This window comes from Microtus oregoni, unplaced genomic scaffold, assembly GCF_018167655.1.
Source record: "Microtus oregoni isolate MIOR12 unplaced genomic scaffold, Mior012 000066F_ref0000041, whole genome shotgun sequence".
Classification (NCBI taxonomy): Eukaryota; Metazoa; Chordata; class Mammalia; order Rodentia; family Cricetidae; genus Microtus; species Microtus oregoni.
This window is the reverse complement of record NW_024543952.1, coordinates 6,934,215-6,954,632: the sequence shown is the minus strand read 5'-3', so window position 1 is coordinate 6,954,632 and position 20,418 is coordinate 6,934,215.

The following is a 20,418-nucleotide window of genomic DNA, read 5'->3' as shown; positions in this document are numbered from 1 at the left end:
CTCAGGGTGCTGGGTGCTCAGTACTCTGGGTGTTGGGTGCTCAGTACTCAGGGTGCTGGGTGCTCAGTTCTCGGGGTGCTGGGGGCTCAGTGCTCAGGGTGCTGGGTGCTCAGTGCTCAGGGTGCTGGGTGCTCAGTACTCAGGGTGCTGGGTGCTCAGTGCTCGGGGTGCTCGGTGCTCAGTACTCAACGTGCTGGGTGCTCAGTGCTCAGGGTGCTGGGTGCTCAGTCCTCGTGGTGCTCCGTGCTCAGTGCTCAGGGTGCTGGGTGCTCAGTACTCAGGGTGCTGGGTGCTCAGTGCTCGGGGTGCTCTGTGCTCAGTACTCAAGGTGCTGGTTGCTCAGTGCTCAGGGTGCTGGGTGCTCAGTCCTCAGGGTGCTCCGTGCTCAGTGATCAGGGTGCTGGGTGCTCAGTACTCAGGGTGCTCAGTGTTCAGTACTCAGGGTTCTCAGTGCTCAGTACTCAGGGTGCTGGGTGCTCAGTGCTCAGGGTGCTGGGTGCTCAGTACTCAGGGTGCTCAGTGCTCAGTACTCGGGGTGCTGGGTGCTCAGTGCTCAGTACTCAGCGTGCTGGGTGCTCAGTGCTCGGGGTGCTGGGTCCTCAGTGCTCAGGGTGCTGGGTGCTCAGTGCTCAGGGTGCTGGGTGCTCAGTCCTCGGGGTGCTCAGTGCTCAGTGCTCGGGGTGCTGGGTGCTCAGTACTCAGGGTGCTCGGTGCTCAGTACTAAGGGTGCTCAGTGCTCAGTACTCAGGTTGCTCAGTGCTCAGTGCTTGGGGTGCTGGGTGCTCAGTACTCAGGGTGCTGGGTGCTCAGTACTCAGGGTGCTGGGTGCTCAGTGCTCAGTACTCAGCGTGCTGGGTGCTCAGTGCTCGGGGTGCTGGGTCCTCAGTGCTCAGGGTGCTGGGTGCTCAGTACTCAGGGTGCTGGGTGCTCAGTGCTCGGGGTGCTGGGTCCTCAGTGCTCAGGGTGCTGGGTGCTCAGTGCTCGGGGTGCTGGGTGCTCAGTACTCAGGTTGCTCAGTGCTCAGTACTCGGGTTGCTTGGTGCTCAGTACTCAGGGTGCTCAGTGCTCAGTACTCGGGGTGCTGGGTGCTCAGTGCTCAGGGTGCTCAGTGCTCAGTGCTCGGGGTGCTGTGTGCTCAGTGCTCGGGGCGCTGGGTGCTCAGTGCTCGGGGTGCTGGGTGCTCAGTACTCGGCGTGCTGGGTGCTCAGTGCTCAGGGTGCTCATTGCTCAGTACTCAGTGCTCAGGGTGCTCAGTGCTCAGGGTGCTGGGTGTTCAGTACTCAGGGTGCTGGGTGCTCAGTACTCAGGGTGCTGGGTGCTCAGTGCTCAGGGTGCTGGGTGCTCAGTACTCTGGGTGTTGGGTGCTCAGTACTCAGGGTGCTTTGTGCTCCGTGCTCTGGGTGCTGGGTGCTCAGTGCTCAGGGTGCTGGGTGCTCAGTACTCAGGGTGCTGGGTGCTTAGTGCTCGAGGTGCTCGGTGCTCAGTACTCAAGGTGCTGTGTGCTCAGTGCTCAGGGTGCTGGGTGCTCAGTCCTCGGGGTGCTCCGTGCTCAGGGTGCTGGGTGCTCAGTGCTCAGGGTGCTGGGTGCTCAGTGCTAGGGGTGCTGGTTGCTGAGTGCTCAGGGTGCTGGGTGCTCAGTGCTCGGGGTGCTTGGTGCTCAGTGCTCAGGGTCCTGGGTGCTCAGTACTCAGGGTGCTGGGTGCTCAGTGCTCAGGGTGCTGGGTGCTCAGTGCTCGGGGTGCTGGGTGCTCAGTGCTCAGGGTGATCGGTGCTCAGTACTCAGGGTGCTGGGTGCTCAGTGCTCAGTGTGCTGGGTGCTCAGTCCTCAGGGTGCTCAGTGCTCAGGGTGATGGGTGCTCAATGCTCGGGGTGCTCGGTGCTCAGTACTCAGGGTGCTGAGTGCTCAGTACTCAGGGTGCTGGGTGCTCAGTACTCATGGTGCTGGGTGCTCAGTTCTCGGGGTGCTGGGTGCGCAGTACTCAGCGTGCTGCGTGCTCAGTACTCAGGGTGCTGGGTGCTCAATACTCAGTGCTCGGGGTCCTGGGTGCTGAGTGCTCAGGGTGCTGGGTGCTCAGTGCTCTGGGTGCTGGGTGCTCAGTACTCAGGGTGCTGGGTGCTCAGTACTCAGGATGCTGGGTGCTCAGTGCTCAGGGTGGTGGGTGCTCAGTACTCAGGGTGCTGGGTGCTCAGTACTCAGGGTGCTCGGTGCTCAGTACTCAGGGTGCTGGGTGCTCAGTGCGCAGGGTGCTGGGTACTCAGTACTCAGGGTGCTGGGTGCTCAGTACTCAGGGTGCTGGTTGCTCAGTACTCAGGGTGCTGGGTGCTCAGTGCTCAGGGTGCTGGGTGCTCAGTACTCAGGGTGCTGGGTGCTCAGTGCTCAGGGTGATCGGTGCTCAGTACTCAGGGTGCTCAGTACTCAGGGTGCTGGGTGCCCAGTGCTCAGGGTGCTGGGTGCTCAGTACTCAGGGTGCTGGGTGCTCAGTGCTCGGGGTGCTGGGTGCTCAGTGCTCAGGGTGATCGGTGCTCCGTACTCAGGGTGCTGGGTGCTCAGTGCTCAGGGTGCTGGGTGCTCAGTCCTCAGGGTGCTCAGTGCTCAGGGTGCTGGGTGCTCAGTGCTCGGGGTGCTCGGTGCTCAGTACTCAGGGTGCTGACTGCTCAGTACTCAGGGTGCTGGGTGCTCAGTACTCATGGTGCTGGGTGCTCAGTACTCAGGGGACTGGGTGCTCAGTGCTCAGGGTGCTGGGTGCTCAGTGCTCAAGGCGCTGGGTGCTCATTGCTCGGGGTGCTGGGTGCTCAGTGCTCGGGGTGCTGGATGGTCAGTGCTCAGTGCTCAAGGTGCTGGGTGCTCAGTGCTCAGTGATCAGGGTGCTGGGTGCTCAGTACTCAGGGTGCTGGGTGCTCAGTACTCAGGGTGCTGGGTGCTCAGTTCTCAGGGTGCTGGGTGCTCAGTACTCTGGGTGTTGGGTGCTCAGTACTCAGGGTGCTGGGTGCTCAGTTCTCGGGGTGCTGGGTGCTCAGTGCTCAGGGTCCTGGGTGCTCAGTGCTCGGGGTGCTCGGTGCTCAGTACTAAAGGTGCTGGGTGCTCAGTGCTCAGGGTGCTGGGTGCTCAGTCCTCGGGGTGCTCCGTGCTCAGTGCTCAGGGTGCTGGGTGCTCAGTACTCAGGGTGCTGGGTGCTCAGTGCTCGGGGTGCTCGGTGCTCAGTACTCAAGGTGCTGGGTGCTCAGTGCTCAGGGTGCTGGGTGCTCAGTCCTCGGGGTGCTCCGTGCTCAGTGATCAGGGTGCTGGGTGCTCAGTACTCACGGTGCTCGGTGTTCAGTACTCAGGGTTCTCAGTGCTCAGTACTCAGGGTGCTGGGTGCTCAGTGCTCAGGGTGCTGGGTGCTCAGTACTCAGGGTGCTCAGTGCTCAGTACTCGGGGTGCTTGTTGCTCAGCACTCAGGTTGCTCAGTGCTCAGTGCTCGGGGTGCTGGGTGCTCAGTACTCAGGGTGCTCGGTGCTCAGTACTAAGGGTGCTCAGTGCTCAGTACTCAGGTTGCTCAGTGCTCAGTGCTTGGGGTGCTGGGTGCTCAGTACTCAGGGTGCTGGGTGCTCAGTACTCAGGGTGCTGGGTGCTCAGTGCTCAGTACTCAGCGTGCTGGGTGCTCAGTGCTCGGGATGCTGGGTCCTCAGTGCTCAGGGTGCTGGGTGCTCAGTACTCAGGGTGCTGGGTGCTCAGTGCTCGGGGTGCTGGGTCCTCAGTGCTCAGGGTGCTCAGTGCTCAGTGGTCGGGGTGCTGGGTGCTCAGTGCTCGGGGTGCTGGGTGCTCAGTGCTCACGGTGCTGGTTGCTCAGTACTCTGTGTGCTCAGTGCTCAGGGTGCTGGGTGCTCAGAACTCAGGGTGCTCGGTGCTCAGTACTCATGGTGCTGGGTGCTCATTCTCCGGGTACTGGGTGCTCAGTACTCAGGTTGCTCAGTACTCTGGGTGCTCGGGGCTCAGTACTCATTGTGCTGGGTGCTCAGTACTCAGGGTGCTGGGTGCTCAGAACTCAGGGTGCTTGGTGCTCAGTACTCAGGGTGCTGGGTGCTCAGTGCTCAGGGTGCTCGGTGCTCAGTACTCATGGTGCTGGGTGCTCATTCTCGGGGTACTGGGTGCTCAGTACTCAGGTTGCTCAGTACTCTGCGTGCTCGGGGCTCAGTACTCATGGTGCTGGGTGCTCAGTACTCAGGGTGCTCGGTGCTCAGTTCTCAGGGTGCTCGGTGCTCAGTGTTTGGGGTGCTGGGTGCTCAGTACTCAGGGTGCTTGGTGCTCAGTGCTCAGGGTGCTGGCTGCTCAGTGCTCAGGGTGCTGGGTGCTCAGTACTCAGTGCTCAGGATGCTGGGTTCTCAGTGCTCAGGGTGCTGGGTGCTCAGTGCTCAGGGTGGTCAGTGCCCAGTGCTCAGTACTCAGGGTGCTTGGTGCTCAGTACTCAGGGTGCTGGGTGCTCAGTGCTCGGGTTACCCGGTGCTCAGTGCTCGGGTTGCTCGGTGCTCAGTACTCAAGGTGCTGAGTGCTCAGTGCTCAGGTTGCTGGGTGCTCAGTGCTCAGGGTGCTGGGTGCTCAGTGCTCAGCGTGCTTGATGCTCAGTACTCAGGGTGTTGGGTGCTCAGTGCTCAGGGTGCTGGGTGCTCAGTGCTCGGGGTGCTGGGTGCTCATTACTCAGGGTGCTGGGTGCTCAGTACTCAGGGTGCTGGGTGCTTAGTACTCGGGGTGCTGGGTGCTCAGTGCCCAGTGCTCAGGATGCTGGGTGCTCAGTGCTCGGGCTGCTGGGTGCTCAGTGCTCAGGGTGCTGGGTGCTCAGTACTCAGGGTGCTGGGTTCTCAGTACTCAGGGTGCTGGGTGCACAGTGCTAGGGGTGCTGGGTCCTCAGTGCTCGGGGTCTGGGTGCTCAGTACTCAGGGTGCTGGGTGCTCAGTACTCAGGGTGCTGGGTGCTCAGTGCTCAGGGTGCTGGGTGCTCAGTGCTCTGGGTGCTGGGTGCTCAGTGCTCAGGGTGCTGGGTGCTCAGTGCTCAGGGTGCTGGGTGCTCAGTGATCGGGGTGATGGGTGCTGAGTCCTCAGGGTGCTGGGTGCTCAGTGCTCGGGGTGCTCGGTGCTCAGTGCTCAGGGTCCTGGGTGCTCAGTACTCAGGGTGCTGGGTGCTTAGTACTCAGGGTGCTCAGTGCTCAGTACACAGGGTGCTGGGTGCTCAGTGCTCAGGGTGCTGGGTGCTCAGTCCTCGGGGTGCTCCGTGCTCGGTGCTCAGGGTGCTGGGTGCTCAGTACTCAGGGTGCTCGGTGCTCAGTACTCAGGGTGCTGGGTGCTCAGTTCTCAGGGTGCTGGGTGCTCAGTACTCTGGGTGTTGGGTGCTCAGTACTCAGGGTGCTGGGTGCTCAGTTCTCGGGGTGCTGGGTGCTCAGTGCTCAGGGTCCTGGGTGCTCAGTGCTCGGGGTGCTCGGTGCTCAGTACTAAAGGTGCTGGGTGCTCAGTGCTCAGGGTGCTGGGTGCTCAGTCCTCGGGGTGCTCCGTGCTCAGTGCTCAGGGTGCTGGGTGCTCAGTACTCAGGGTGCTGGGTGCTCAGTGCTCGGGGTGCTCGGTGCTCAGTACTCAAGGTGCTGGGTGCTCAGTGCTCAGGGTGCTGGGTGCTCAGTCCTCGGGGTGCTCCGTGCTCAGTGATCAGGGTGCTGGGTGCTCAGTACTCAGGGTGCTCGGTGTTCAGTACTCAGGGTTCTCAGTGCTCAGTACTCAGGGTGCTGGGTGCTCAGTGCTCAGGGTGCTGGGTGCTCAGTACTCAGGGTGCTCAGTGCTCAGTACTCGGGGTGCTTGTTGCTCAGCACTCAGGTTGCTCAGTGCTCAGTGCTCGGGGTGCTGGGTGCTCAGTACTCAGGGTGCTCGGTGCTCAGTACTAAGGGTGCTCAGTGCTCAGTACTCAGGTTGCTCAGTGCTCAGTGCTTGGGGTGCTGGGTGCTCAGTACTCAGGGTGCTGGGTGCTCAGTACTCAGGGTGCTGGGTGCTCAGTGCTCAGTACTCAGCGTGCTGGGTGCTCAGTGCTCGGGATGCTGGGTCCTCAGTGCTCAGGGTGCTGGGTGCTCAGTACTCGGGGTGCTGGGTGCTCAGTGCTCGGGGTGCTGGGTCCTCAGTGCTCAGGGTGCTCAGTGCTCAGTGGTCGGGGTGCTGGGTGCTCAGTGCTCGGGGTGCTGGGTGCTCAGTGCTCACGGTGCTGGTTGCTCAGTACTCTGTGTGCTCAGTGCTCAGGGTGCTGGGTGCTCAGAACTCAGGGTGCTCGGTGGTCAGTACTCATGGTGCTGGGTGCTCATTCTCGGGGTACTGGGTGCTCAGTACTCAGGTTGCTCAGTACTCTGGGTGCTCGGGGCTCAGTACTCATTGTGCTGGGTGCTCAGTACTCAGGGTGCTGGGTGCTCAGAACTCAGGGTGCTTGGTGCTCAGTACTCAGGGTGCTGGGTGCTCAGTGCTCAGGGTGCTCGGTGCTCAGTACTCTTGGTGCTGGGTGCTCATTCTCGGGGTACTGGGTGCTCAGTACTCAGGTTGCTCAGTACTCTGCGTGCTCGGGGCTCAGTACTCATGGTGCTGGGTGCTCAGTACTCAGGGTGCTCGGTGCTCAGTTCTCAGGGTGCTCGGTGCTCAGTGTTTGGGGTGCTGGGTGCTCAGTACTCAGGGTGCTTGGTGCTCAGTGCTCAGGGTGCTGGCTGCTCAGTGCTCAGGGTGCTGGGTGCTCAGTACTCAGTGCTCAGGATGCTGGGTTCTCAGTGCTCAGGGTGCTGGGTGCTCAGTGCTCAGGGTGGTCAGTGCCCAGTGCTCAGTACTCAGGGTGCTTGGTGCTCAGTACTCAGGGTGCTGGGTGCTCAGTGCTCGGGTTACCCGGTGCTCAGTGCTCGGGTTGCTCGGTGCTCAGTACTCAAGGTGCTGAGTGCTCAGTGCTCAGGTTGCTGGGTGCTCAGTGCTCAGGGTGCTGGGTGCTCACTGCTCAGCGTGCTTGATGCTCAGTACTCAGGGTGTTGGGTGCTCAGTGCTCAGGGTGCTGGGTGCTCAGTGCTCGGGGTGCTGGGTGCTCATTACTCAGGGTGCTGGGTGCTCAGTACTCAGGGTGCTGGGTGCTTAGTACTCGGGGTGCTGGGTGCTCAGTGCCCAGTGCTCAGGATGCTGGGTGCTCAGTGCTCGGGCTGCTGGGTGCTCAGTGCTCAGGGTGCTGGGTGCTCAGTACTCAGGGTGCTGGGTTCTCAGTACTCAGGGTGCTGGGTGCACAGTGCTAGGGGTGCTGGGTCCTCAGTGCTCGGGGTCTGGGTGCTCAGTACTCAGGGTGCTGGGTGCTCAGTACTCAGGGTGCTGGGTGCTCAGTGCTCAGGGGGCTGGGTGCTCAGTGCTCTGGGTGCTGGGTGCTCAGTGCTCAGGGTGCTGGGTGCTCAGTGCTCAGGGTGCTGGGTGCTCAGTACTCAGGGTGCTGGGTGCTCAGTACTCAGGGTGCTCGGTGCTCAGTGCTCGGGGTGCTCGGTGCTCAGTGCTCAGGGTCCTGGGTGCTCAGTACTCAGGGTGCTGGGTGCGTAGTACTCAGGGTGCTCAGTGCTCAGTACACAGGGTGCTGGGTGATCAGTGCTCAGGGTGCTGGGTGCTCAGTCCTTGGGGTGCTCCGTGCTCGGTGCTCAGGGTGCTGGGTGCTCAGTACTCAGGGTGCTCGGTGTTCAGTACTCAGGGTTCTCAGTGCTCACTACTCAGGGTGCTGGGTGCTCAGTGCTCAGGGTGCTGGGTGCTCAGAACTCAGGGTGCTTGGTGCTCAGTACTCAGGGTGCTGGGTGCTCAGTGCTCAGGGTGCTCGGTGCTCAGTACTCATGGTGCTGGGTGCTCATTCTCGGGGTACTGGCTGCTCAGTACTCAGGTTGCTCAGTACTCTGGGTGCTCGGGGCTCAGTACTCATGGTGCTGGGTGCTGAGTACTCAGGGTGCTCGGTGCTCAGTTCTCAGGGTGCTCGGTGCTCAGTGTTTGGGGTGCTGGGTGCTCAGTACTCAGGGTGCTTGGTGCTCAGTGCTCAGGGTGCTGGCTGCTCAGTGCTCAGGGTGCTGGGTGCTCAGTACTCAGTGCTCAGGATGCTGGGTGCTCAGTGCTCAGGGTGCTGGGTGCTCAGTGCTCAGGGTGGTCAGTGCTCAGTGCTCAGTACTCAGGGTGCTTGGTGCTCAGTGCTCAGGGTGCTGGGTGATCAGTACTCAGTACTCAGGGTGCTTGGTGCTCAGTACTCATGGTGCTGGGTGCTCAGTACTCAGGGTGCTCGGTGCTCAGTACTCAAGGTGCTGAGTGCTCAGTGCTCAGGGTGCTGGGTGCTCAGTGCTCAGGGTGCTGGGTGCTCAGTGCTCAGCGTGCTTGATGCTCTGTACTCAGGGTGTTGGGTGCTCAGTGCTCAGGGTGCTGGGTTCTCAGTGCTCGGTGTGCTGGGTGCTCATTACTCAGGGTGCTGGGTGCTCAGTACTCAGGGTGCTGGGTGCTTAGTACTCGGGGTGCTGGGTGCTCAGTGCCCAGTGCTCAGGATGCTGGGTGCTCAGTGCTCGGGCTGCTGGGTGCTCAGTGCTCAGGGTGCTGGGTGCTCAGTACTCAGGGTGCTGGGTTCTCAGTACTCAGGGTGCTGGGTGCACAGTGCTAGCGGTGCTGGGTCCTCAGTGCTCGGGGTCTGGGTGCTCAGTACTCAGGGTGCTGGGTGCTCAGTACTCAGGGTGCTGGGTGCTCAGTGCTCAGGGTGCTGGGTGCTCAGTGCTCTGGGTGTTGGGTGCTCAGTGCTCAGGGTGCTGGGTGCTCAGTGCTCAGGGTGCTGGGTGCTCAGTGATCGGGGTGATGGGTGCTGAGTGCTCAGGGTGCTGGGTGCTCAGTGCTCGGGGTGCTCGGTGCTCAGTGCTCAGGGTCCTGGGTGCTCAGTACTCAGGGTGCTGGGTGCTTAGTACTCAGGGTGCTCAGTGCTCAGTACACAGGGTGCTGGGTGCTCAGTGCTAGGGGTGCTGGGTGCTCAGTGCTCAGTACTCAGGGTGCTGTGTGATCAGTGCTCAGGGTGCTGAGTGCTCAGTACTCAGCGTGCTGGGTGCTCAGTACTCAGGGTGCTGGGTGCTCAGTGCTCAGGGTGCTGGGTGCTCCGTGCTCAGGGTGCTGGGTGCTCAGTGCTCAGGGTGCTGGGTGCTCAGTACTCAGCGTGCTGGGTGCTCAGTACTCAGGGTGCAGGGTGCTCAGTGCTCAGGGTGCTGAGTGCTCAGTACTCACCGTGCTGGGTGCTCAGTACTCAGGGTGCAGGGTGCTCAGTGCTCAGGGTGCTGAGTGCTCAGTACTCACCGTGCTGGGTGCTCAGTACTCAGGGTGCTGGGTGCTCAGTGCTCAGGGTGCTGGGTGCTCAGTACTCAGGGTGCTGGGTGCTCAGTGCTCAGTGTGCTGGGTGATCAGTGCTCAGGGTGCTGGGTGCTCAGTGCTCGGGGAGCTCGGTGCTCAGTACTCAGGGTGCTGGGTGCTCAGTACTCAGTGCTCGGGGTCCTGGGTGCTCCGTGCTCGGGGTGCTGGGTGCTCAGTACTCAGGGTGCTGGGTGCTCATTCTCGGGGTGCTGGGTGCTCAGTGCTCGGTGTGCTGGGTGCTCAGTGCTCAGGGTGCTGGGGGCTCAGTACTCAGGGTGCTGCGTGCTCAGTACTCAGGGTGCTCGGTTCTCAGTACTCAGGGTGCTGGTTGCTCGTTCTCGGGGTGCTGGGTGCTCAGTGCTCGGGTTGCTGGGTGCTCAGTACTCAGGGTGCTGGGGGCTCAGTACTCAGGGTGCTGGGTGCTCAGTACTCAGGGTGATCTGTTCTCAGTACTCAGGGTGCTGGGTGCTCAGTGCTCGGGGTGCTGGGTGCTCAGTACACGGTGTGCTCAGTACTCAGGGTACTGGGTGCTCAGTACTCAGGGTGCTGGGTGCTCAGTGCTCAGGGTGCTCGTTGCTCAGTACTCGGGGTGCTGGGTGCTCAGTACTCGGGGTGCTGGGTGCTCAGTGCTCAGGGTGCTGGGTGCTCAGTGCTCGGGGTGCTGGGTGCTCAGTGCTGAGGGTGCTGGCTGCTCAGTGCTCAGGGTGCTGGGTGCTCAGTACTCAGGGTGTTAGGTGCTCAGTACTCAGGGTGCTGGGTGCTCAGTACTCAGGGTGCTGGGTGCTCAGTACTCAGCGTGCTGGGTGCTCAGTTCTCAGGGTCCTCGGTGCTCAGTACTCCGGGTGCTCAGTGCTCAGTACTCAGCGTGCTTTGTGCTCAGTGCTCAGGGTGCTGGGTGCTCAGTACTCAGGGTGCTGGGTGCTCAGTACTCAGGGTGCTGGGTGCTCAGTACTCAGGGTGCTGGGTGCTCAGTGCTCGGGGTGCTCTGTGATCAGTACTCAGGGTGCTGGGTGCTCAGTGCTCAGGGTGCTGAGTACTCAGTACTCAGGGTGCTGGGTGCTCAGTGCTCAGGGTGCTGGGTGCTCAGTGCTCAGGGTGCTGGGTGCTCAGTGCTCGGGGTGCTGGGTGCTCAGTACTCAGGGTGCTGGGTGCTCAGTACTCAGGGTGCTGGGTGCTCAGTGCTCGGGGTGCTCTGTGATCAGTACTCAGGGTGCTGGGTGCTCAGTGCTCAGGGTGCTGAGTACTCAGTACTCAGGGTGCTGGGTGCTCAGTGCTCAGGGTGCTGGGTGCTCAGTGCTCAGGGTGCTGGGTGCTCAGTGCTCGGGGTGCTGGGTGCTCAGAGCTCGGGGTGCTGGGTGCTCAGTGCTCGGGGTGCTGGGTGCTCAGTGCTCAGGGTGCTGGGTGCTCAGTACTCAGGGTGCTGGGGGCTCAGTACTCAGGGTGCTGGGTGCTCAGTGTTCAGGGTGCTGGGTGCTCAGTCCTCAGGGTGCTGGGTGCTCAGTACTCAGGGTGTTCGGTGCTCAGTACTCAGGGTGCTCAGTGCTCAGTACTCAGGGTGCTGGTTGCTCAGTGCTCGGGGTGCTCGGTGCTCAGTACTCAGGGTGCTGGGTGCTCAGTACTCAGGGTGCTGGGTGCTCAGTACTCAGGGTGCTGGGTGCTCAGTACTCAGGGTGCTGGGTGCTCAGTACTCAGGGTGCTGGGTGCTCAGTGCTCAGGGTGCTGGGTGCTCAGTACTCAGGGTGCTTGGTGCTCAGTACTTAGTGTGCTCGGTGCTCAGTACTCAGGGTGCTGGGTGCTCAGTGCTCAGGGTGCTTTGTACTCAGTACTCAGGGTTCTGGGTGCTCAGTACTCAGGGTGCTTGGTGCTCAGTACTTAGTGTGCTCGGTGCTCAGTACTCAGGGTGCTGGGTGCTCAGTGATCGGGGTGATGGGTGCTGAGTGCTCAGGGTGCTGGGTGCTCAGTGCTCGGGGTGCTCGGTGCTCAGTGCTCAGGGTCCTGAGTGCTCAGTACTCAGGGTGCTGGGTGCTTAGTACTCAGGGTGCTCAGTGCTAAGTACACAGGGTGCTGGGTGCTCAGTGCTAGGGGTGCTGGGTGCTCAGTGCTCAGTACTCAGGGAGCTGGGTGCTCAGTGCTCAGGGTGCTGAGTGCTCAGTACTCAGCGTGCTGGGTGCTCAGTACTCAGGGTGCTGGGTGCTCAGTGCTCAGGGTGCTGGGTGCTCCGTGCTCAGGGTGCTGGGTGCTCAGTGCTCAGGGTGCTGGGTGCTCAGTACTCAGCGTGCTGGGTGCTCAGTACTCAGGGTGCAGGGTGCTCAGTGCTCAGGGTGCTGAGTGCTCAGTACTCAGCGTGCTGGGTGCTCAGTACTCAGGGTGCTGGGTGCTCAGTGCTCAGGGTGCTGGGTGCTCAGTACTCAGGGTGCTGGGTGCTCAGTGCTCAGTGTGCTGGGTGCTCAGTGCTCAGGGTGCTGGGTGCTCAGTGCTCGGGGAGCTCGGTGCTCAGTACTCAGGGTGCTGGGTGCTCAGTACTCAGTGCTCGGGGTCCTGGGTGCTCCGTCCTCGGGGTGCTGGGTGCTCAGTACTCAGGGTGCTGGGTGCTCATTCTCGGGGTGCTGGGTGCTCAGTGCTCGGTGTGCTGGGTGCTCAGTGCTCAGGGTGCTGGGGGCTCAGTACTCAGTGCTCGGGGTCCTGGGTGCTCCGTGCTCGGGGTGCTGGGTGCTCAGTACTCAGGGTGCTGGGTGCTCATTCTCGGGGTGCTGGGTGCTCAGTGCTCGGTGTGCTGGGTGCTCAGTGCTCAGGGTGCTGGGGGCTCAGTACTCAGGGTGCTGCGTGCTCAGTACTCAGGGTGCTCGGTTCTCAGTACTCAGGGTGCTGGGTGCTCATTCTCGGGGTGCTGGGTGCTCAGTGCTCGGGTTGCTGGGTGCTCAGTACTCAGGGTGCTGGGGGCTCAGTACTCAGGGTGCTGGGTGCTCAGTACTCAGGGTGATCTGTTCTCAGTACTCAGGGTGCTGGGTGCTCAGTGCTCGGGGTGCTGGGTGCTCAGTACACGGTGTGCTCAGTACTCAGGGTACTGGGTGCTCAGTACTCAGGGTGCTGGGTGCTCAGTGCTCGGGGTGCTCGGTGCTCAGTACTCGGGGTGCTGGGTGCTCAGTACTCGGGGTGCTGGGTGCTCAGTGCTCAGGGTGCTGGGTGCTCAGTGCTCGGGGTGCTGGGTGCTCAGTGCTGAGGGTGCTGGCTGCTCAGTGCTCAGGGTGCTGGGTGCTCAGTACTCAGGGTGTTAGGTGCTCAGTACTCAGGGTGCTGGGTGCTCAGTACTCAGGGTGCTGGGTGCTCAGTACTCAGCGTGCTGGGTGCTCAGTTCTCAGGGTCCTCGGTGCTCAGTACTCCGGGTGCTCAGTGCTCAGTACTCAGCGTGCTTTGTGCTCAGTGCTCAGGGTGCTGGGTGCTCAGTACTCAGGGTGCAGGGTGCTCAGTACTCAGGGTGCTGGGTGCTCAGTACTCAGGGTGCTGGGTGCTCAGTGCTCGGGGTGCTCTGTGATCAGTACTCAGGGTGCTGGGTGCTCAGTGCTCAGTGTGCTGAGTACTCAGTACTCAGGGTGCTGGGTGCTCAGTGCTCAGGGTGCTGGGTGCTCAGTGCTCAGGGTGCTGGGTGCTCAGTGCTCGGGGTGCTGGGTGCTCAGTACTCAGGGTGCTGGGTGCTCAGTACTCAGGGTGCTGGGTGCTCAGTGCTCGGGGTGCTCTGTGATCAGTACTCAGGGTGCTGGGTGCTCAGTGCTCAGGGTGCTGAGTACTCAGTACTCAGGGTGCTGGGTGCTCAGTGCTCAGGGTGCTGGGTGCTCAGTGCTCAGGGTGCTGGGTGCTCAGTGCTCGGGGTGCTGGGTGCTCAGAGCTCGGGGTGCTGGGTGCTCAGTGCTCGGGGTGCTGGGTGCTCAGTGCTCAGGGTGCTGGGTGCTCAGTACTCAGGGTGCTGGGGGCTCAGTACTCAGGGTGCTGGGTGCTCAGTGTTCAGGGTGCTGGGTGCTCAGTCCTCAGGGTGCTGGGTGCTCAGTACTCAGGGTGTTCGGTGCTCAGTACTCAGGGTGCTCAGTGCTCAGTACTCAGGGTGCTGGTTGCTCAGTGCTCGGGGTGCTCGGTGCTCAGTACTCAGGGTGCTGGGTGCTCAGTACTCAGGGTGCTGGGTGCTCAGTACTCAGGGTGCTGGGTGCTCAGTACTCAGGGTGCTGGGTGCTCAGTACTCAGGGTGCTGGGTGCTCAGTGCTCAGGGTGCTGGGTGCTCAGTACTCAGGGTGCTTGGTGCTCAGTACTTAGTGTGCTCGGTGCTCAGTACTCAGGGTGCTGGGTGCTCAGTGCTCAGGGTGCTTTGTACTCAGTACTCAGGGTTCTGGGTGCTCAGTACTCAGGGTGCTGGGTGCTCAGTGCTCAGGGTGCTGGGTGCTCAGTGATCGGGGTGATGGGTGCTGAGTGCTCAGGGTGCTGGGTGCTCAGTGCTCAGGGTGCTCGGTGCTCAGTGCTCAGGGTCCTGGGTGCTCAGTACTCAGGGTGCTGGGTGCTTAGTACTCAGGGTGCTCAGTGCTCAGTACACAGGGTGCTGGGTGCTCAGTGCTAGGGGTGCTGGGTGCTCAGTGCTCAGTACTCAGGGTGCTGGGTGCTCAGTGCTCAGGGTGCTGAGTGCTCAGTACTCAGCGTGCTGGGTGCTCAGTACTCAGGGTGCTGGGTGCTCAGTGCTCAGGGTGCTGGGTGCTCCGTGCTCAGGGTGCTGGGTGCTCAGTGCTCAGGGTGCTGGGTGCTCAGTACTCAGCGTGCTGGGTGCTCAGTACTCAGGGTGCAGGGTGCTCAGTGCTCAGGGTGCTGAGTGCTCAGTACTCAGCGTGCTGGGTGCTCAGTACTCAGGGTGCTGGGTGCTCAGTGCTCAGGGTGCTGGGTGCTCAGTACTCAGGGTGCTGGGTGCTCAGTGCTCAGTGTGCTGGGTGCTCAGTGCTCAGGGTGCTGGGTGCTCAGTGCTCGGGGAGCTCGGTGCTCAGTACTCAGGGTGCTGGGTGCTCAGTACTCAGTGCTCGGGGTCCTGGGTGCTCCGTCCTCGGGGTGCTGGGTGCTCAGTACTCAGGGTGCTGGGTGCTCATTCTCGGGGTGCTGGGTGCTCAGTGCTCGGTGTGCTGGGTGCTCAGTGCTCAGGGTGCTGGGGGCTCAGTACTCAGTGCTCGGGGTCCTGGGTGCTCCGTCCTCGGGGTGCTGGGTGCTCAGTACTCAGGGTGCTGGGTGCTCATTCTCGGGGTGCTGGGTGCTCAGTACTCAGGGTGCTCGGTTCTCAGTACTCAGGGTGCTGGGTGCTCATTCTCGGGGTGCTGGGTGCTCAGTGCTCGGGTTGCTGGGTGCTCAGTACTCAGGGTGCTGGGGGCTCAGTACTCAGGGTGCTGGGTGCTCAGTACTCAGGGTGATCTGTTCTCAGTACTCAGGGTGCTGGGTGCTCAGTGCTCGGGGTGCTGGGTGCTCAGTACACGGTGTGCTCAGTACTCAGGGTACTGGGTGCTCAGTACTCAGGGTGCTGGGTGCTCAGTGCTCGGGGTGATCGGTGCTCAGTACTCGGGGTGCTGGGTGCTCAGTACTCGGGGTGCTGGGTGCTCAGTGCTCAGGGTGCTGGGTGCTCAGTGCTCGGGGTGCTGGGTGCTCAGTGCTGAGGGTGCTGGCTGCTCAGTGCTCAGGGTGCTGGGTGCTCAGTGCTCAGGGTGCTGGGTGCTCAGTGATCGGGGTGATGGGTGCTGAGTGCTCAGGGTGCTGGGTGCTCAGTGCTCGGGGTGCTCGGTGCTCAGTGCTCAGGGTCCTGAGTGCTCAGTACTCAGGGTGCTGGGTGCTTAGTACTCAGGGTGCTCAGTGCTCAGTACACAGGGTGCTGGGTGCTCAGTGCTAGGGGTGCTGGGTGCTCAGTGCTCAGTACTCAGGGAGCTGGGTGCTCAGTGCTCAGGGTGCTGAGTGCTCAGTACTCAGCGTGCTGGGTGCTCAGTACTCAGGGTGCTGGGTGCTCAGTGCTCAGGGTGCTGGGTGCTCCGTGCTCAGGGTGCTGGGTGCTCAGTGCTCAGGGTGCTGGGTGCTCAGTACTCAGCGTGCTGGGTGCTCAGTACTCAGGGTGCAGGGTGCTCAGTGCTCAGGGTGCTGAGTGCTCAGTACTCAGCGTGCTGGGTGCTCAGTACTCAGGGTGCTGGGTGCTCAGTGCTCAGGGTGCTGGGTGCTCAGTACTCAGGGTGCTGGGTGCTCAGTGCTCAGTGTGCTGGGTGCTCAGTGCTCAGGGTGCTGGGTGCTTAGTGCTCGGGGAGCTCGGTGCTCAGTACTCAGGGTGCTGGGTGCTCAGTACTCAGTGCTCGGGGTCCTGGGTGCTCCGTCCTCGGGGTGCTGGGTGCTCAGTACTCAGGGTGCTGGGTGCTCATTCTCGGGGTGCTGGGTGCTCAGTGCTCGGTGTGCTGGGTGCTCAGTGCTCAGGGTGCTGGGGGCTCAGTACTCAGTGCTCGGGGTCCTGGGTGCTCCGTGCTCGGGGTGCTGGGTGCTCAGTACTCAGGGTGCTGGGTGCTCATTCTCGGGGTGCTGGGTGCTCAGTGCTCGGTGTGCTGGGTGCTCAGTGCTCAGGGTGCTGGGGGCTCAGTACTCAGGGTGCTGCGTGCTCAGTACTCAGGGTGCTCGGTTCTCAGTACTCAGGGTGCTGGGTGCTCATTCTCGGGGTGCTGGGTGCTCAGTGCTCGGGTTGCTGGGTGCTCAGTACTCAGGGTGCTGGGGGCTCAGTACTCAGGGTGCTGGGTGCTCAGTACTCAGGGTGATCTGTTCTCAGTACTCAGGGTGCTGGGTGCTCAGTGCTCGGGGTGCTGGGTGCTCAGTACACGGTGTGCCCAGTACTCAGGGTACTGGGTGCTCAGTACTCAGGGTGCTGGGTGCTCAGTGCTCGGGGTGCTCGGTGCTCAGTACTCGGGGTGCTGGGTGCTCAGTACTCGGGGTGCTGGGTGCTCAGTGCTCAGGGTGCTGGGTGCTCAGTGCTCGGGGTGCTGGGTGCTCAATGCTGAGGGTGCTGGCTGCTCAGTGCTCAGGGTGCTGGGTGCTCAGTACTCAGGGTGTTAGGTGCTCAGTACTCAGGGTGCTGGGTGCTCAGTACTCAGGGTGCTGGGTGCTCAGTACTCAGCGTGCTGGGTGCTCAGTTCTCAGGGTCCTCGGTGCTCAGTACTCCGGGTGCTCAGTGCTCAGTACTCAGCGTGCTTTGTGCTCAGTGCTCAGGGTGCTGGGTGCTCAGTACTCAGGGTGCTGGGTGCTCAGTACTCAGGGTGCTGTGTGCTCAGTTCTCGGGGTGCTCTGTGATCAGTACTCAGGGTGCTGGGTGCTCAGTGCTCAGGGTGCTGAGTACTCAGTACTCAGGGTGCTGGGTGCTCAGTGCTCAGGGTGCTGGGTGCTCAGTGCTCAGGGTGCTGGGTGCTCAGTGCTCGGGGTGCTGGGTGCTCAGTACTCAGGGTGCTGGGTGCTCAGTACTCAGGGTGCTGGGTGCTCAGTGCTCGGGGTGCTCTGTGATCAGTACTCAGGGTGCTGGGTGCTCAGTGCTCAGGGTGCTGAGTACTCAGTACTCAGGGTGCTGGGTGCTCAGTGCTCAGGGTGCTGGGTGCTCAGTGCTCAGGGTGCTGGGTGCTCAGTGCTCGGGGTGCTGGGTGCTCAGAGCTCGGTGTGCTGGGTGCTCAGTGCTCGGGGTGCTGGGTGCTCAGTGCTCAGGGTGCTGGGTGCTCAGTACTCAGGGTGCTGGGGGCTCAGTACTCAGGGTGCTGGGTGCTCAGTGTTCAGTGTGCTGGGTGCTCAGTCCTCAGGGTGCTGGGTGCTCAGTACTCAGGGTGTTCGGTGCTCAGTACTCAGGGTGCTCAGTGCTCAGTACTCAGGGTGCTGGTTGCTCAGTGCTCGGGGTGCTCGGTGCTCAGTACTCAGGGTGCTGGGTGCTCAGTACTCAGGGTGCTGGGTGCTCAGTACTCAGGGTGCTGGGTGCTCAGTACTCAGGGTGCTGGGTGCTCAGTACTCAGGGTGCTGGGTGCTCAGTGCTCAGGGTGCTGGGTGCTCAGTACTCAGGGTGCTTGGTGCTCAGTACTTAGTGTGCTCGGTGCTCAGTACTCAGGGTGCTGGGTGCTCAGTGCTCAGGGTGCTTTGTACTCAGTACTCAGGGTTCTGGGTGCTCAGTACTCAGGGTGCTGGGTGCTCAGTGCTCAGGGTGCTGGGTGCTCAGTGATCGGGGTGATGGGTGCTGAGTGCTCAGGGTGCTGGGTGCTCAGTGCTCGGGGTGCTCGGTGCTCAGTGCTCAGGTTCCTGGGTGCTCAGTACTCAGGGTGCTGGGTGCTTAGTACTCAGGGTGCTCAGTGCTCAGTACACAGGGTGCTGGGTGCTCAGTGCTAGGGGTGCTGGGTGCTCAGTGCTCAGTACTCAGGGTGCTGGGTGCTCAGTGCTCAGGGTGCTGAGTGCTCAGTACTCAGCGTGCTGGGTGCTCAGTACTCAGGGTGCTGGGTGCTCAGTGCTCAGGGTGCTGGGTGCTCCGTGCTCAGGGTGCTGGGTGCTCAGTGCTCAGGGTGCTGGGTGCTCAGTACTCAGCGTGCTGGGTGCTCAGTACTCAGGGTGCAGGGTGCTCAGTGCTCAGGGTGCTGAGTGCTCAGTACTCAGCGTGCTGGGTGCTCAGTACTCAGGGTGCTGGGTGCTCAGTGCTCAGGGTGCTGGGTGCTCAGTACTCAGGGTGCTGGGTGCTCAGTGCTCAGTGTGCTGGGTGCTCAGTGCTCAGGGTGCTGGGTGCTCAGTGCTCGGGGAGCTCGGTGCTCAGTACTCAGGGTGCTGGGTGCTCAGTACTCAGTGCTCGGGGTCCTGGGTGCTCCGTCCTCGGGGTGCTGGGTGCTCAGTACTCAGGGTGCTGGGTGCTCATTCTCGGGGTGCTGGGTGCTCAGTGCTCGGTGTGCTGGGTGCTCAGTGCTCAGGGTGCTGGGGGCTCAGTACTCAGTGCTCGGGGTCCTGGGTGCTCCGTCCTCGGGGTGCTGGGTGCTCAGTACTCAGGGTGCTGGGTGCTCATTCTCGGGGTGCTGGGTGCTCAGTACTCAGGGTGCTCGGTTCTCAGTACTCAGGGTGCTGGGTGCTCATTCTCGGGGTGCTGGGTGCTCAGTGCTCGGGTTGCTGGGTGCTCAGTACTCAGGGTGCTGGGGGCTCAGTACTCAGGGTGCTGGGTGCTCAGTACTCAGGGTGATCTGTTCTCAGTACTCAGGGTGCTGGGTGCTCAGTGCTCGGGGTGCTGGGTGCTCAGTACACGGTGTGCTCAGTACTCAGGGTACTGGGTGCTCAGTACTCAGGGTGCTGGGTGCTCAGTGCTCGGGGTGCTCGGTGCTCAGTACTCGGGGTGCTGGGTGCTCAGTACTCGGGGTGCTGGGTGCTCAGTGCTCAGGGTGCTGGGTGCTCAGTGCTCGGGGTGCTGGGTGCTCAGTGCTGAGGGTGCTGGCTGCTCAGTGCTCAGGGTGCTGGGTGCTCAGTACTCAGGGTGTTAGGTGCTCAGTACTCAGGGTGCTGGGTGCTCAGTACTCAGGGTGCTGGGTGCTCAGTACTCAGCGTGCTGGGTGCTCAGTTCTCAGGGTCCTCGGTGCTCAGTACTCCGGGTGCTCAGTGCTCAGTACTCAGCGTGCTTTGTGCTCAGTGCTCAGGGTGCTGGGTGCTCAGTACTCAGGGTGCTGGGTGCTCAGTACTCAGGGTGCTGGGTGCTCAGTACTCAGGGTGCTGGGTGCTCAGTGCTCGGGGTGCTCTGTGATCAGTACTCAGGGTGCTGGGTGCTCAGTGCTCAGGGTGCTGAGTACTCAGTACTCAGGGTGCTGGGTGCTCAGTGCTCAGGGTGCTGGGTGCTCAGTGCTCAGGGTGCTGGGTGCTCAGTGCTCGGGGTGGTGGGTGCTCAGTGCTCGGGGTGCTGGGTGCTCAGTGCTCGGGGTGCTGGGTGCTCAGTGCTCAGGGTGCTGGGTGCTCAGTACTCAGGGTGCTGGGGGCTCAGTACTCAGGGTGCTGGGTGCTCAGTGTTCAGGGTTCTGGGTGCTCAGTCCTCAGGGTGCTGGGTGCTCAGTACTCAGGGTGTTCGGTGCTCAGTACTCAGGGTGCTCAGTGCTCAGTACTCAGGGTGCTGGTTGCTCAGTGCTCAGGGTGCTCGGTGCTCAGTACTCAGGGTGCTGGGTGCTCAGTACTCAGGGTGCTGGGTGCTCAGTACTCAGGGTGCTGGGTGCTCAGTACTCAGGGTGCTGGGTGCTCAGTACTCAGGGTGCTGGGTGCTCAGTGCTCAGGGTGCTGGGTGCTCAGTACTCAGGGTGCTTGGTGCTCAGTACTTAGTGTGCTCGGTGCTCAGTACTCAGGGTGCTGGGTGCTCAGTGCTCAGGGTGCTTTGTACTCAGTACTCAGGGTTCTGGGTGCTCAGTACTCAGGGTGCTGGGTGCTCAGTGCTCAGGGTGCTGGGTGCTCAGTGATCGGGGTGATGGGTGCTGAGTGCTCAGGGTGCTGGGTGCTCAGTGCTCGGGGTGCTCGGTGCTCAGTGCTCAGGGTCCTGGGTGCTCAGTACTCAGGGTGCTGGGTGCTTAGTACTCAGGGTGCTCAGTGCTCAGTACACAGGGTGCTGGGTGCTCAGTGCTAGGGGTGCTGGGTGCTCAGTGCTCAGTACTCAGGGTGCTGGGTGCTCAGTGCTCAGGGTGCTGGGTGCTCCGTGCTCAGGGTGCTGGGTGCTCAGTGCTCAGGGTGCTGGGTGCTCAGTACTCAGCGTGCTGGGTGCTCAGTACTCAGGGTGCAGGGTGCTCAGTGCTCAGGGTGCTGAGTGCTCAGTACTCAGCGTGCTGGTTGCTCAGTACTCAGGGTGCTGGGTGCTCAGTGCTCAGGGTGCTGGGTGCTCAGTACTCAGGGTGCTGGGTGCTCAGTGCTCAGTGTGCTGGGTGCTCAGTGCTCAGGGTGCTGGGTGCTCAGTGCTCGGGGAGCTCGGTGCTCAGTACTCAGGGTGCTGGGTGCTCAGTACTCAGTGCTCGGGGTCCTGGGTGCTCCGTCCTCGGGGTGCTG